General features: G+C 47.8%; 1 protein-coding gene across 20 annotated transcripts in view; it reads left to right on the forward strand.

The window, feature by feature from the left end:
- CYRIB (CYFIP related Rac1 interactor B) overlaps nucleotides 1-12,379 on the forward strand; it is a 338,947-nt gene that overhangs the window by 113,355 nt on the left and 213,213 nt on the right. For 10 of the 20 annotated variants that reach the window (XM_085604926.1, XM_085604927.1, XM_085604936.1 and 7 more), the window contains one exon: nucleotides 1,341-1,376. The exons of 8 other annotated variants lie outside the window; for them this stretch is intronic. The gene's annotated coding sequence lies outside the window, so the exon portion shown is untranslated. Of the gene's footprint in view, nucleotides 1-1,325; nucleotides 1,377-12,379 lie in introns of all 20 variants that reach the window. 2 more of the 20 variants (XM_085604933.1, XM_085604931.1) reach the window with 1 other exon arrangement.

Raw genomic sequence — 12,379 nt, forward strand, 5'->3', positions numbered from 1 at the left:
AAGTCCCATTCTCTAAGTCACTATGTGGCCTGTATGCACTTATTGAGCTTTTTGTATTGTTTTAAAATATTTAATCAAGTGTGCTCATTTCCTTTTTTATTGAAACAAACTTAGAATTGTGAAACAAACTTACAATTGTTGCAGGCCCAAGTATGTGCTGTACCCTTGCTTACAACTATTGACGAAGTGCCATTTTATGTTTTCATTGCTCTGAATTGATTTTAATTAAATGTTTACTGTTTCCTTTATGGTCAATTGTTTTGAACTGAATAGAGATTTTCCTTCAAATCGACTGATTTGCATATGGCTTGTTCAAATCTGAGGTGGCGCAGTGGGCAAAAGAACGATGGAATGCTACCCCAAGCTATTGGCAGTGGTTAGACTTATTGCCAGCATCCTCTATCACCTTTTGTGTGTTTGTTGTTTACTGCTTGGTCTCAAATGCAGCAGTCATTCTCCATGTTTGGTCAATTCCTATGCAAATTAACAAAATTATGTTCCACATACCCCTCCAAATAGGAAAAAAAACTTCTTAACCTCAACATTCAATAGTGCATGTCACTTTAAAAAAAAAAAACTTTTAAGGACACCACAATACCGAACACTTTCTGAAATTAACACAATTCATTGGGTTTCACTAAACTGGGCTTTCAGATTGCTCGAAGATATAGATAGCTCTGTGTTGACCACACACCAGAATTGTTTAGTTCTTCTATGATATTGTCCCTTCGTTAGGGCCCAGTTAAACTGAAAAAATATTTGTATTCGCAATATTTTTTTTGTAAATTCTTTTTATTAAACCAATTCGACTGAGATACATCAAGTACATCTTAGCAGGCGACTTCATTCACGGTTTCCGGCAATAAGTTCTTATTACAGTATATCGTACAAGCAATGTTTTTCTGCGGCTAGGGAGTCACACAAGCCTCGTCCTCCGCCTGCTGGCTGGGTGACTGTATTCGCAATATTAATGGCAAGAAATTTGTATCCGATTTGTAAACTCTTGTGTAACTATTGCACTCTTATTATTCAATAGTTTCTAATGCACCCTGTTTATCATTATTCTGTGTGAAGGGAAATTCCTGTCGGACCACCCTGTGGAGGGTCTTATTCTGATTTTGTGGTCAGGTTAAGCTGGCTATGACAGTTCTACAGCCTTTTGATAAGACAGTACTTTTTTTGTAAGTAGGTAATCTTTGTGAGTTGGTCAGTGCCAGAGTTTGCTCATTAAGGTTGTTGCTTTGTTGTTTATGGTATTACAGTTAAATGTGCCTCTTTCAGTGAATCTTTGGACTTTAAATAATTGTTACTTTTTGAAATATCAGTGTCGTTTATTGCAGATAGTGGTGCACACAGAACGTCGGCACTGGCTTTAGGTGAGCCTTCCAACACATTTTGTTTGTCTAGAAATGAACTGTTAATTTGTGCTTGTCATGCAGAATTTCTAAAATCAATGTAGCTGAATTTTCAGCTACAAATTGCATCTTCAAACAAAGTGCTCATGCCAGTGCCTTGTTTTTTCATCTGGTAGAAAGTGTATTTAAGGATCTCCAACATCACCCTAATAGTTCGTCCCACCCCCCCTGCGCACTGTGATTTACTTTTGCTTAACTAATGCTCAGAAATGTTCCATTGTTGAATACTCCACCTGTTCCCAACATCCCTGCTACTTACCTAGGAGGAAGCAAGTATATGTATGACACCTGTACACTGATTACCCCAATTTTATGGGAGACTGTTATCCATATGTGCAAAAGTTTGACAACACCCCAGCGATCTTCCATCTATTGTTATTGGCATAGAAAATAGAAAATCTGACACACACTGTAGGTGTATATTAAGAATCGAAGATGACCTGGTGAAGGTGTTAGGCTGCAAGAAAGGAAGATAGCTGTAGTTTTCAGGTAGTAAGAAGAGGAAGCTCAAGTAATCAATTAGACCTTAAGAGGTAGTGGCAATGTGGGAAATGATTGAAAAATCCTTGGCATGCCTAGGAATTAAGCATGAGCACCTGTTCAGTAGATAGGTGGAATAGAAAAGCATGATTTTCAATGAGAAAGGGATGCATCCGATGTCTAAGCGATTGTGTAGCTTTATCTTTTTAGGAAATCTTAACTATAAGTTGAAGTTAAACAACTCCTTTTTTTATTTTATTTTTTTTAATTTTTTTTTAATATTGGTTTTTTTCAGGATACACATAGCAGCAGTAAACAGTACGAGCATATACATCATATATACAGTACATCAGCATTTTGTTTTTGTAAAGGCCACTGCTGCCTCCGGAGAGGAGTCCCGGGGCTGGGGGCCGTCGGGAAGATTAAGCGAGCTATTGCCCAGTCACAAGGTGCTGGGCTAATTTGCCACCAGCGCCTGGGGATCAAACCCCTGTGTTCCGGAGACAGCCGATCTGGCCGCTGCACCACACCTCTTAATTGTGGTTGCAAACGTGTGGCAGGTGCATGCCAGAGCATGTATTATAGTCAAAATGCTACAAGAGCTGCACATACCTATTTTTAGGTAAATAAGTAACAGCGATATGGTTATCAATAAACACGTAACAATTAAAAGGAGGAACGAGAAAACTAGGCAGCTGTTGGCAGAGCAGCACTTCTCAAATCTTCTAACGGGCACCGATGTGATTTTATGGCTTTATTCATCCCAACTCTTCCTCTGATCGATCTTTAGTGTATTTGGTAGCGTAGTACTGAGGCCTTTCCCCTAAGCATCTCTTACAGTGTGTAGCTGAGTGGCATCCTAGGCTGTAGGGGCGGCTTGCTTACCATCAAAGTATGACCACAGATCTCCTCCCTTGTCACCGTAAAAAACCTAAAACTCCCATGTCAGTTGGAATTATCTGGGTTGTTAGGGGTTCCCCCACCACCATGTCTGAAGTTAAACAACTTTGACTCTATTACATTTACAAAATATAGTAGTACACTGATTTAGAACCATTATCTTAATGTTGGGCATCCAGGTGACCGTGTATTTGCTATTAAAAAAAAAAGCGCAAATATACTGTATGGTTTCCGAAAATTAAGCAAGCTAGCTGGATGAATATGGAATGATCTGTAATAGGTAGTCAACACTTTGAAAGTCCGGTGACTCCAGTAGCCGAAGTCTGAAATGTGGTGTTGGCAGCATGTGTGTTGCAGATGCATACCCTGTACACTTCGCAACGTAAAACAAATCCATATTGGGTATGTGTAGGAGGCTGGCTTAGTATATGGTGCGCACTTATTTAAGTGAAGCACCTTTCACTAATCCAGGTAACCCTTAGAAAGCTCTCTGTGGTAGCTGTGGAGAGCAGCCTTCAGGCTTAGTTCCGGAAATCATGTTAAGCAACTTGTTTTACCAGATTTAATCATGTAGTGTAGGTTAAATGAAAGAACCACACGGTATACTTATAAAAATGTCTATTTATTATACAACACTCACTAACACATTGGTATATCTCCTACCCGTAGATATCAACACAAATGCACACAATGCTTCAATTGTAAGTAGGTAAGTAAGCACAATACACAGTGGTTTCCTGGAAGAGACCAAACCATACACTAAGAGTGGAATGGGTATTGCAACTGAAGTCAGGACTTGGACCGGGAGCCTCAGACGAGCTGGGGACCCAAGAAACCATCCAAGGCAAGTACGCAGGAACCCCACGGAGTCTGTGTGCAGAGTGGAAACACAGCTGCATACTCAATAGAAGTCAACAGGAAAGTTACGATTGCATTTTTGAAGAAGGACCCTTCCCAGTGGACCCTGAAGAAACTCTGTGGAACACAGAAGGTTGGAGAGTCACCCCACTCGTGGATACCCCAGGAACCAGGATACCTACACCAGGGAAGCCAGGTGCATTGGTGCGAAGTGACATCTGTAACCACTGTAGACCACAATGGTCGACTTCAGAAAAGATGCCGCTGGTGAAGACTGTGCAAGAGTCCGGTGGAATCCAGGGAAGGGTTCTTGAAGAGAAAAACCTGCAAGCAGAGGGGACAGTCTATGCCATTTAGTAGGTGACCAGGAGGCATGGAAGAGCAATGACCACCAATGACGGAGGATGCAGGAATGATGACGGTGACCTTGTCACTGCAGCTGTGAGAACCAGGCGATGCTGAGGATGACCAGGAGCCGTTCTTGAGCTGTCCCACATCAGAAGTTGAGAACCAGGGGAGTGGGGGTGGGGGTCTGGGTCCAGCGAGAGCACAAACAAACCTTGGCAGCAGCAACACGTGGAAAACGATGAAGGAGCAACGTTGGGACCAGCAAGGACCAAGGGACAAACCAAGTGCAGGAGAGTCCGAGCAGGCCCCGAGCAAGCAAGGGAGCCCACTGAAGCAAGAGAAGACCCTCGAGAGGACCCACAGGCCAAAGGCATCAGTCGCAAGAGGACCTCGAGCAGCTCACCAAAGAAGGTGGCCCACGGTGTAGGGGATGTGGTGAGGACAAATTTCTTGGCAGGAAGAGATGTTGGAGAATGGAGCTTCTTGCAGCCAAAAGATCTCTGGAATGCAGAGCCACAACAATCCTTGGCAACGGTAAGTTGATACAGTGCACTGGGGTTCAGTCCCAGTGGTTCTGACCAGGGATACTGGCCTCAAAATTGCAGAGAGGACAGGTCAGGCCAGGCTTCGAGGGAGTAGCAGAACCACCTTCTGTGTTACTGAGCCTTTTGAAGCCCATGTGACGTCAGGAGCAGCAGACCGGTCAGTTTTTTCACGGTCCCTGCAGATGCAGGGAGTGACTCCTTTGCTCCAAGGGAGATTACAACAATTGTCCTTGATGCCAACAGGTCTGTTGAAGATTATGGAAGAAGCACAGACAGACCACGAAGAAGACTTGCAGAACAGCGAGACCAGTAGCAGCAGGAGTCTTCTGTGAGTCAGTCTCTGTTCCAGGCGAAGTCCAAGTGTCCAGACAGTTGAAGAGTGATGTGGTTTCATACTTGAGTCTTGTCCCCGACGAATCTGAGGACCCACCCACAGATAAGCCCTTTTATACCCTAAGAAAGGGGTTAGGACGACTCAGAGGCCCCTGGACAGAGGGGCCTCTGTGTCCTTTGTCCAGGTTCATGCCAGAGCAGAGCCGAGGGCTCCCAGAACTGGCTCTAACTACAGTATGCAAGTAGGGCACCAAACAGCCTTTCAAAGCAGTCTGGTGGCGCTGGCAAATGCCACCACCCTAGCCCAATACACTAAGTTCTGTTTGGGAGGTGTCACCTTCCCCTACTCGAGCTCAGCTCAGCAGCTGAAGGAGGGAAGAATCATTTCTGTGGTCAGCAGCCGCACTAGCTTGCTAGCAGACCCTGAAAGGCTGTTAACTGGAGTACTGGGGGCTTCCCGGAGGAGCCCCGCAGTGCATGAAATCATACATGCAACACTGGTAACAGTGTTGGGCTGTGATTCCAACATGTTTGATACCAAACATGCCCACGTTCGGCACAGCCACTATATAGTTATCCATCGCGTAGTGATGCATGGCCACTTTATGTATCACAATTGCTGACCGCACTTACAAAGCCTAGAGAATCGACTCCGGGGTTTGTATGAGGTGTCCCGCTCCTTCGCACCTATAACCCAGCACCCTGTCTTCAGGATTGAAAGGCCTGCCTCAGGGGTGACTTATAGGTTTTAAGTGCAGTGACCCCCCAGATGTAATGAAACTTATATCTGTCGTAAGTCGTGCTTGCACTAGCTTACATAGGCTGCAATGGCAGCCCTGTAGTCAGTTTGTGTGGTCTCTCATAGGTGGCATAATACATGCTGCAGCCCATGGTGCACCAGTGCCTTGTGTACCTTAATACCATATACTAGGGACTTACAAGGGTACACCAGGAGTCAATTGCGCAGTTACCAAATTACTTACCATGTCAAAATTAGGCAGGAAGCACAGTGGCTGGAGTCCTGATTAGCAGGATCCCAGCCAGACTAGTCAAAAAACATACTGACGCCGCAAAAAGTGGGGGCAGCCATAAAAGCAGATCCTACTTTCCTACAGTATGTATCTTTAATCCTATAAGCGCCAGGGTACTTGCTCACTTGTCTCCAGAGGTTTATTTCAAAGCTGTGCTTTGACGTTGTTCATTAGTTTAACTCATTTGTCTTGTAGTGTACTTGGGCAAACTTTTTTTTTTTTTTATTTTTTTTTATAAAGAAACCGCGATATTTCCTAGTACTACCTTTCTTGAATCGATATCTTTGTGTACTGCAGTTTAAAAAAAAAAAAAAAAATGATTTTTTTTCTATATTTATTCACGTTGAAATTGCTTTCAGTTTTGTCAATAGAAAATCTTTCATAGGGGTTATAGTCTTAACAGACAGTTGTGATGGGTGACCATGCACATAAAGCGTGGCTCAATGACTGGTAGTGGGCTTAGTTTTATTCAGTGACTGATAACCTAAGGTTATAGTTTAACAAAGGGGAACGCCTTACATTTTCACAGTCTCCATCGAAATAAGTTCGTTTTTTTGTTTTTGACTGACGTGCAGTGAGATTTTGCACGTGTTTTTCCCTGTTTACATTCGTTGCACTGAGCAAAATCTGCGTAAAATTTAGGAAAACATTTATTTTCAGGTAGTGCAGTGTGTACGAATGACAGAATTGTGTAGGTTTTCTATATGTTAGAGGTTTCTGTAGTGCAAGCTAGCTATTATTTAACAAAACTGGTAGCAACTGTTCTGAGGGATGTCCTGGAACCACTCTTATTTTAGTCAGGAGTAGAGTTCTTGATGAACTGCTTTTTATTTTTATTTCTGTTTAATATTTTCGAACTAAAACCAGTACAACAATAGAACCAGCTATGTCTCCATATAAATACAATCAATGGTCTGGAAGCAATTGGGTAGTACACAAATGTGGACGACAAGTTTGCAGCAATTCTGTGTCGGGACTGGAGGCGAGGATTATGCTATTCTCTCTTCGCTTTATTTCCTTAGTAAATTTCCAGGCAGCCATTTAGACCAAACTTGAAGGAAAACCATCAACTCCCATGAACCATAGGTAGGTCACCACATCATAGTCCTTTCATAGTGCCACAAAGTCCCTTCACACTGTTAATACCTCCTCTTTCTTAGCAGCCAGTTGTGTGTGAACTTTTTACATCTTTCTACAGTTACTTGTTATCGTGGCGCCTACCGAGGCGGAAGATTGTTTCTATAGTCATTGCGTAGTGTTTGCCTTTCAGATTCCTAGGCCGGCCTTGGGACCACTTTGGTTCTCGTTACGCGGCTGGTGCCCATTACTGCAGCGGTGCACCTGTTGCCCGCTAGGTGGCACTGCTCCGTCTCGTTGGCTCCTGTCAAGCGCGTCTCTTCAGTTTCAAGGAGACTGTGCCACAGGAGGCGCGTTACTTGGAGCCTTGCCCCACAGTCACGCCCGGCAAAGCCGGGTCTGTATATCCCGCATTTGTTGCTTTCCAGCTAACGGCCCGTGGGGGGTCTGTATTGCGTGTTTTATCCCGCGGTGAACACCGTTAGGTGTATTGTGCATGGCATTGCCTCTTCAGGCCTCAGTTAGCGCACAGTCCGACAGCGGAGCCCGGTCAGTACGCTGAGGGCTATACTGTGTGCTGGGACTTGTGCACCCCAATTGTAGGTCTCGGATCTACTCATAGCAGTTCCTGGGTCCCCCAGTGTATTATTTTGTGCGTTTGCGCTGCTATTTCTCCTCTGGTCTGAAGGATTGCCCTGACCTTTACATTAACTATGGAGGCTCAGGATGGAGTTTACGAGGAGAAAGACTCCCAAGCCTACATGCAGTGGGATGATGATTTTTTTCGACGCATTAGACTCCTCCATTTATAGGGTAGTGAATGAGGTCGTTGCCCCTATGGAACAACGTTTGGCGACAGAATAGTGAGGGAGTGCCCAAAGTTGGTACAGCCCGTGCAGAGCCCTCTGCCCCCATACCAGCTCCACTCTCTTTGGAAGAGCCCCCCTCCTAAAAATAAGTGTGAAGAAGGGGTAGACAAAGACACGTTTGTGCGCCTCAAGATTGCTTTCCTTGCTAAAGCCCACCCCCTCCAACTCCTGCCCCTATTCTGCCCACTGATCCCCCGGGAACACCCGACCCGGCTTCCCCTGAACCGGATGATGACTCCCCTGGAGACTCCGAGGCGGGTTCCTCACGCCCGTGGCACCCCACGGTTGTCGCTGGTCTTCTGCACAAGCCCCTTCAGAAGAAGGCCCGGGGTTGCTTGAGCGCGGAGTGCCCTCGGCCCACTCTCGATGGCAAGGTCGCGTGTACTCCCGAATTAGACTCCAAAATGGCCACTTTTCTGGAAAAATATATGAAGGACCCACACATGGGCATAGACCGATCCTGACGTTCCTGTCTGGATAAACTGCTTATCTGATAGAGACTACTAGCCACAGATTCCTTAACGTAGAATTATCCCCAGGCGTGAGACTGGATCCGGAATTTTTTTTGCCACAGCATCTCTGCGCGCCGGGGGCGGTACCACGTGACCCCGCCCTGACATCGTCCTTGGACGTGACGTCAGCGAGGTCACAAGTCCCACCCCGGCACGCTGACGTCAGTTTCCTTCTTTTCCGCGTGCAACGCGGATCCGGAATGAGTTCCCTTGACCTGTTTTCAGGCCTCTTAACGCCTTTGCCTTGGGAGCAGTGTGTAATGCCTTCGGATTTCAAGACGTGTGCTTCTTCACCCTATTTGTTTGTGGTGTTTGAGCGAGCACCATGATTCTACGGACTGCGAAGCTTGTCTGTATCTCAAGCTGAAGTCCCGGCGGGAGCGCCGGAAGAAATTGCTTTCGGCACGCTTGTCCAGATCGGTCTTGTCACAGCGTCCGTCTCCTACCTCGAAAGGGTCCAGAAGCTGCCGATTCCGGCTGTGGCATAGTCCTTCCCCGAGGCCCCACGGGCGTCGCTCGCCCGCCGGTGAGTCCTGCAGCTTGCCACCAAGGCAGTGTCCTCCTTCTGCAGAGGGCGTGGGTTCCTCTCGGGACGTGCGCCCTCGCCCGTCACCACCCTATCCGCCGTTTCCTGGCACTGTGGCCATAAGGGCCCAAATGAAGGCCTACGCTACGGCAATGCAGGCTTTTTGGGCCCCCCTCCTCTTCCTGAGATGTCCAAGGATCCCTCGCCATGCGTGGGACCTTCTGCGGACTCATTTGGAGGTGTGGTGTCGTCGAGGTGTGGCCCTATGGGGTTCCCCTCTTCGATCCACGGCATCCCTGCCTCGCCGCATAACCCCGCGGGGTTCCCTGTGGTGTCGCAGGAGGTCGCCGGGACTCACGGCTAGTCCCCCTCTGTCCTCTGGGCAGGCAACTGTCTTACCGGAGGCCGAGCCGATGCCCGTCCGGCATCGACTGCTTTCCTCCCTTGCCCTGGCAGCACCGCGGGTGGAGGCCGAGACCCGGGGCGCCTCCCAGAGCCCCTCTCGGTCCTCTGCGCAGGCGGCTGCCTCGTCGGTCGAGCCGGCGCTTTTTCGGCACCGTTCATTGGCCGCTTCGGCTCAGAGCCCACCCCCTTCTCTGATGAGGCACGTGGTGGTGGAGGTCGACTCGGCACCCCTGGTGGACACTTCGGCACCGATCGGGGACACACTGGTGCCTGTGGTGGACTTCCCGATGTCGGATCGTCGACTTTTCTCCGGAGACTGGACGCCGCAGCGTTGCATTTTCCCCAGTGGCTTATAGGGCGGGTTCTACGCCGTCTCCGCGTCCACAACCCCCGGACCCGCTCTTCCGCACCTTGCAGTTGACTGCCCCGCAGGCTTCCCGCCTTCTCCGGAGACCCCTTAGGCCCCTCACTCATCCATGGGTCTTCCATCATATAGGGGCTGGCCTTGTCTTCCTCCAGCAGGGCACAGGGACGGGCGGCTTAGTTTGCAGCTTTCGCCCATGTAAGAGTTGCTTCCCCCCCCTCCCCCAAGTGTAGCCTTTGTCCGGGTCATCTCCATGGCCACCGGCATTTTGCAATTGGGCAACCCGGTCGCTCCACTCCCAACGGACCACTTGTTGGAGGTTCTCCACCAGAGCTCTGGTGGAGGGGAGCCGCTCCAGTCTGCCTTTCTTTCCCACCCATCTGCCCAAGGCCCTGTCCTGCAGACTGCTTTTCCTTCCTTGCCTTCGGTGTTGCTCCTTCCGTCACGAGAGGCCCGGTGGTTGGACTCCTGGGGGCGTAACATTTTCGCTTCCACTAGTGCTGCTCTGCGCATGCTCAACACACTTTGTGTGTTGGCCAGGGCTAGTTACGACCTGTGGGATTTCGCGGAGTCCCTTCTGTCTCGTACCTCCCACGAAGGTGCCCGCGCTGATCTGCGGCACCATGTGCAGGATGGTCGTGAGTTAGCTGCATTTATTCTCCATTTGGGCTTGGTTGTCTGATTCTCTCGCCCACGCTATGGCGAGCTATGTGGCCCTCCGCTGCCATGCTTGGTTGCGGGCTAGCGTCTTTCCGGAGAATATTTTTCGGGAGCGTCTTGTTGACCTGCCTTTTGATGGGATTCTTTTATTTAACACCCACGCGGACTCCGCTATTCAACTACTCCTTGCGGGGCTCCGTCCTCCTCCCCCTTCGTAGGCTTTGGCTTGTCGGTCCTCTGGTGTCTTCTGGGAGGCGTTTATCCCACCTTTCTCTTTGGGGCCTTGTGTTTCGGTTTGCCCATCTGTGTGCTGTGTGTGGCTTGGAATGCCTTCAGGGTTCTTAAGTTGGCCCCTCTGTTCTTTTTGCTGCTGGTTCAGCCCTTCAGCTTTTGTGGTGAGTGATTTTTGGTTGTTAGTGACGCCGCATAGGTCCTCGGGTTGGACCATCTGTGTATTTTTTGGCTGATTGGTAAGCCGGCTGTGGTGTTATCCACAGGTCTTTTATGTTCTTGACCTCTGCTGCGGGTTTCCCTAAGAGGTGTTCCCCTGTTTTATTTGGGGACGTGTCATACCCTAGGTGGGGTACGTGTTGACTATTGTATAGCTCGGTCCTAAGCTAGGCGGGTGTGGATACCTTCTCGGGTTCCTTGCGTTTTCCTGGCGTCACTGTATACCGCTTGGTGCGGTCTTTATTTTTCTTCCACTTTTACGTGCTTCAGGTTCTGTCCCGCTCAGTATCCGATGGTGTTTCTATCCTTCTTTTACAGGGCTTGCCTGTCGTCCATTTTGCCCTTGTTCCTGCGGGATATCTGCTTCTGTGCGTTTTGCCTTCCCTCTTCAGCCTCTGGATAGCCAGACATGTTACATAAAGCAAAGGAGACTACAAGGTGTAGGATTCACATGTCATTTATACTGGTAGGCATTTTTAAAGAGTGCTTGGTCTGGAGAAGCACAAACAACTCGGGATTCAGAACATAAGACAGTGGTTAGCATTGACTTTAACAATAAAAATGTATTTCCACCCTGATAAACCTTTTTAGCAGCATCAGGATAATGAAAGATTGGGAATAAACAGAAGTTACTAACTTGTGCCATGCAGTTTGCAAGCAGCTCTTTGACAGTTTATAGGTCACTGTGCTAGATTACGGTTGTCACTTATGTACTGCACAGTAACAAAATAATCTTTGTGACAAAAGCAGTAACCCACTCGCCTATGCACATAAAATACTGTTATTTAAAATGCATGGTACACGTTCTTTGCAATGGGCATATTAACCCTCTGTGCTACATTAGATAACTCAAAGCTGCCATAGGACAAAACTCTAATCTCTCTCCAGCAGGTACATTAATCACTGTGTTATCTTGACACTTGTATTGTTGCTGGAAAACTGCTAATTATGCAAGTGTAGTGCTTTCTAAACTGCTGCCTGCGGATCCCCTGGGAAAGTGTCAGGGACCCCAGGGGGTCCCCGGACCACAGTTTGGAAAACTATCTACTCTACGTTAAGGAATCTGCGGCTAGTAGTCTCTATCAGATGTACAAGTTACTTACCTTCGGTAACAATGTATCTGGTAGAGACGATTCTAGCTGCAGATTCCTTCACTGCCTGCCCTTCCTCCCTGTTCAGCGAGGACCCTTCAGCTTGGTCTTCCTGCACTCGCCTCCCTTCGGGTGGCATTTGTCTTCTGCGGGTGCTCTCTTTCTCTTTCTCCCTGGCGGGATACTTTGTTCTGTTTATTTGTTCCACTCCTTCTTTTCTGGTAATTGGACGGTAGGTTCATGAGTACTTTTGCATCCCTGCACCCTGGTTCTTCCAGTGTGGGTCCTACTCTTATCTTCTCCTTTTTTTCATTGCTTGAGGTTTCTGACTCCTCTGCAATCCTCTGGACTGGGGTCTCTTAGCTGTGCCTCAGCCCGTAGCTTTTTACAGGGGATACGACACTCCTTGATAGTGTTGTCTTGGGGTGATTTGTCATTACTCATCTGTTCCTGACTTGTTGCCCTTCACTGTTCTAGACTGTGGTTGCAGACTTTTTGTCATCTGCCACAACATT

The sequence above is a fragment of the Triturus cristatus genome, chromosome 5_1 (genome assembly GCF_964204655.1).
Source record: "Triturus cristatus chromosome 5_1, aTriCri1.1, whole genome shotgun sequence".
Lineage (NCBI taxonomy): Eukaryota > Metazoa > Chordata > Amphibia > Caudata > Salamandridae > Triturus > Triturus cristatus.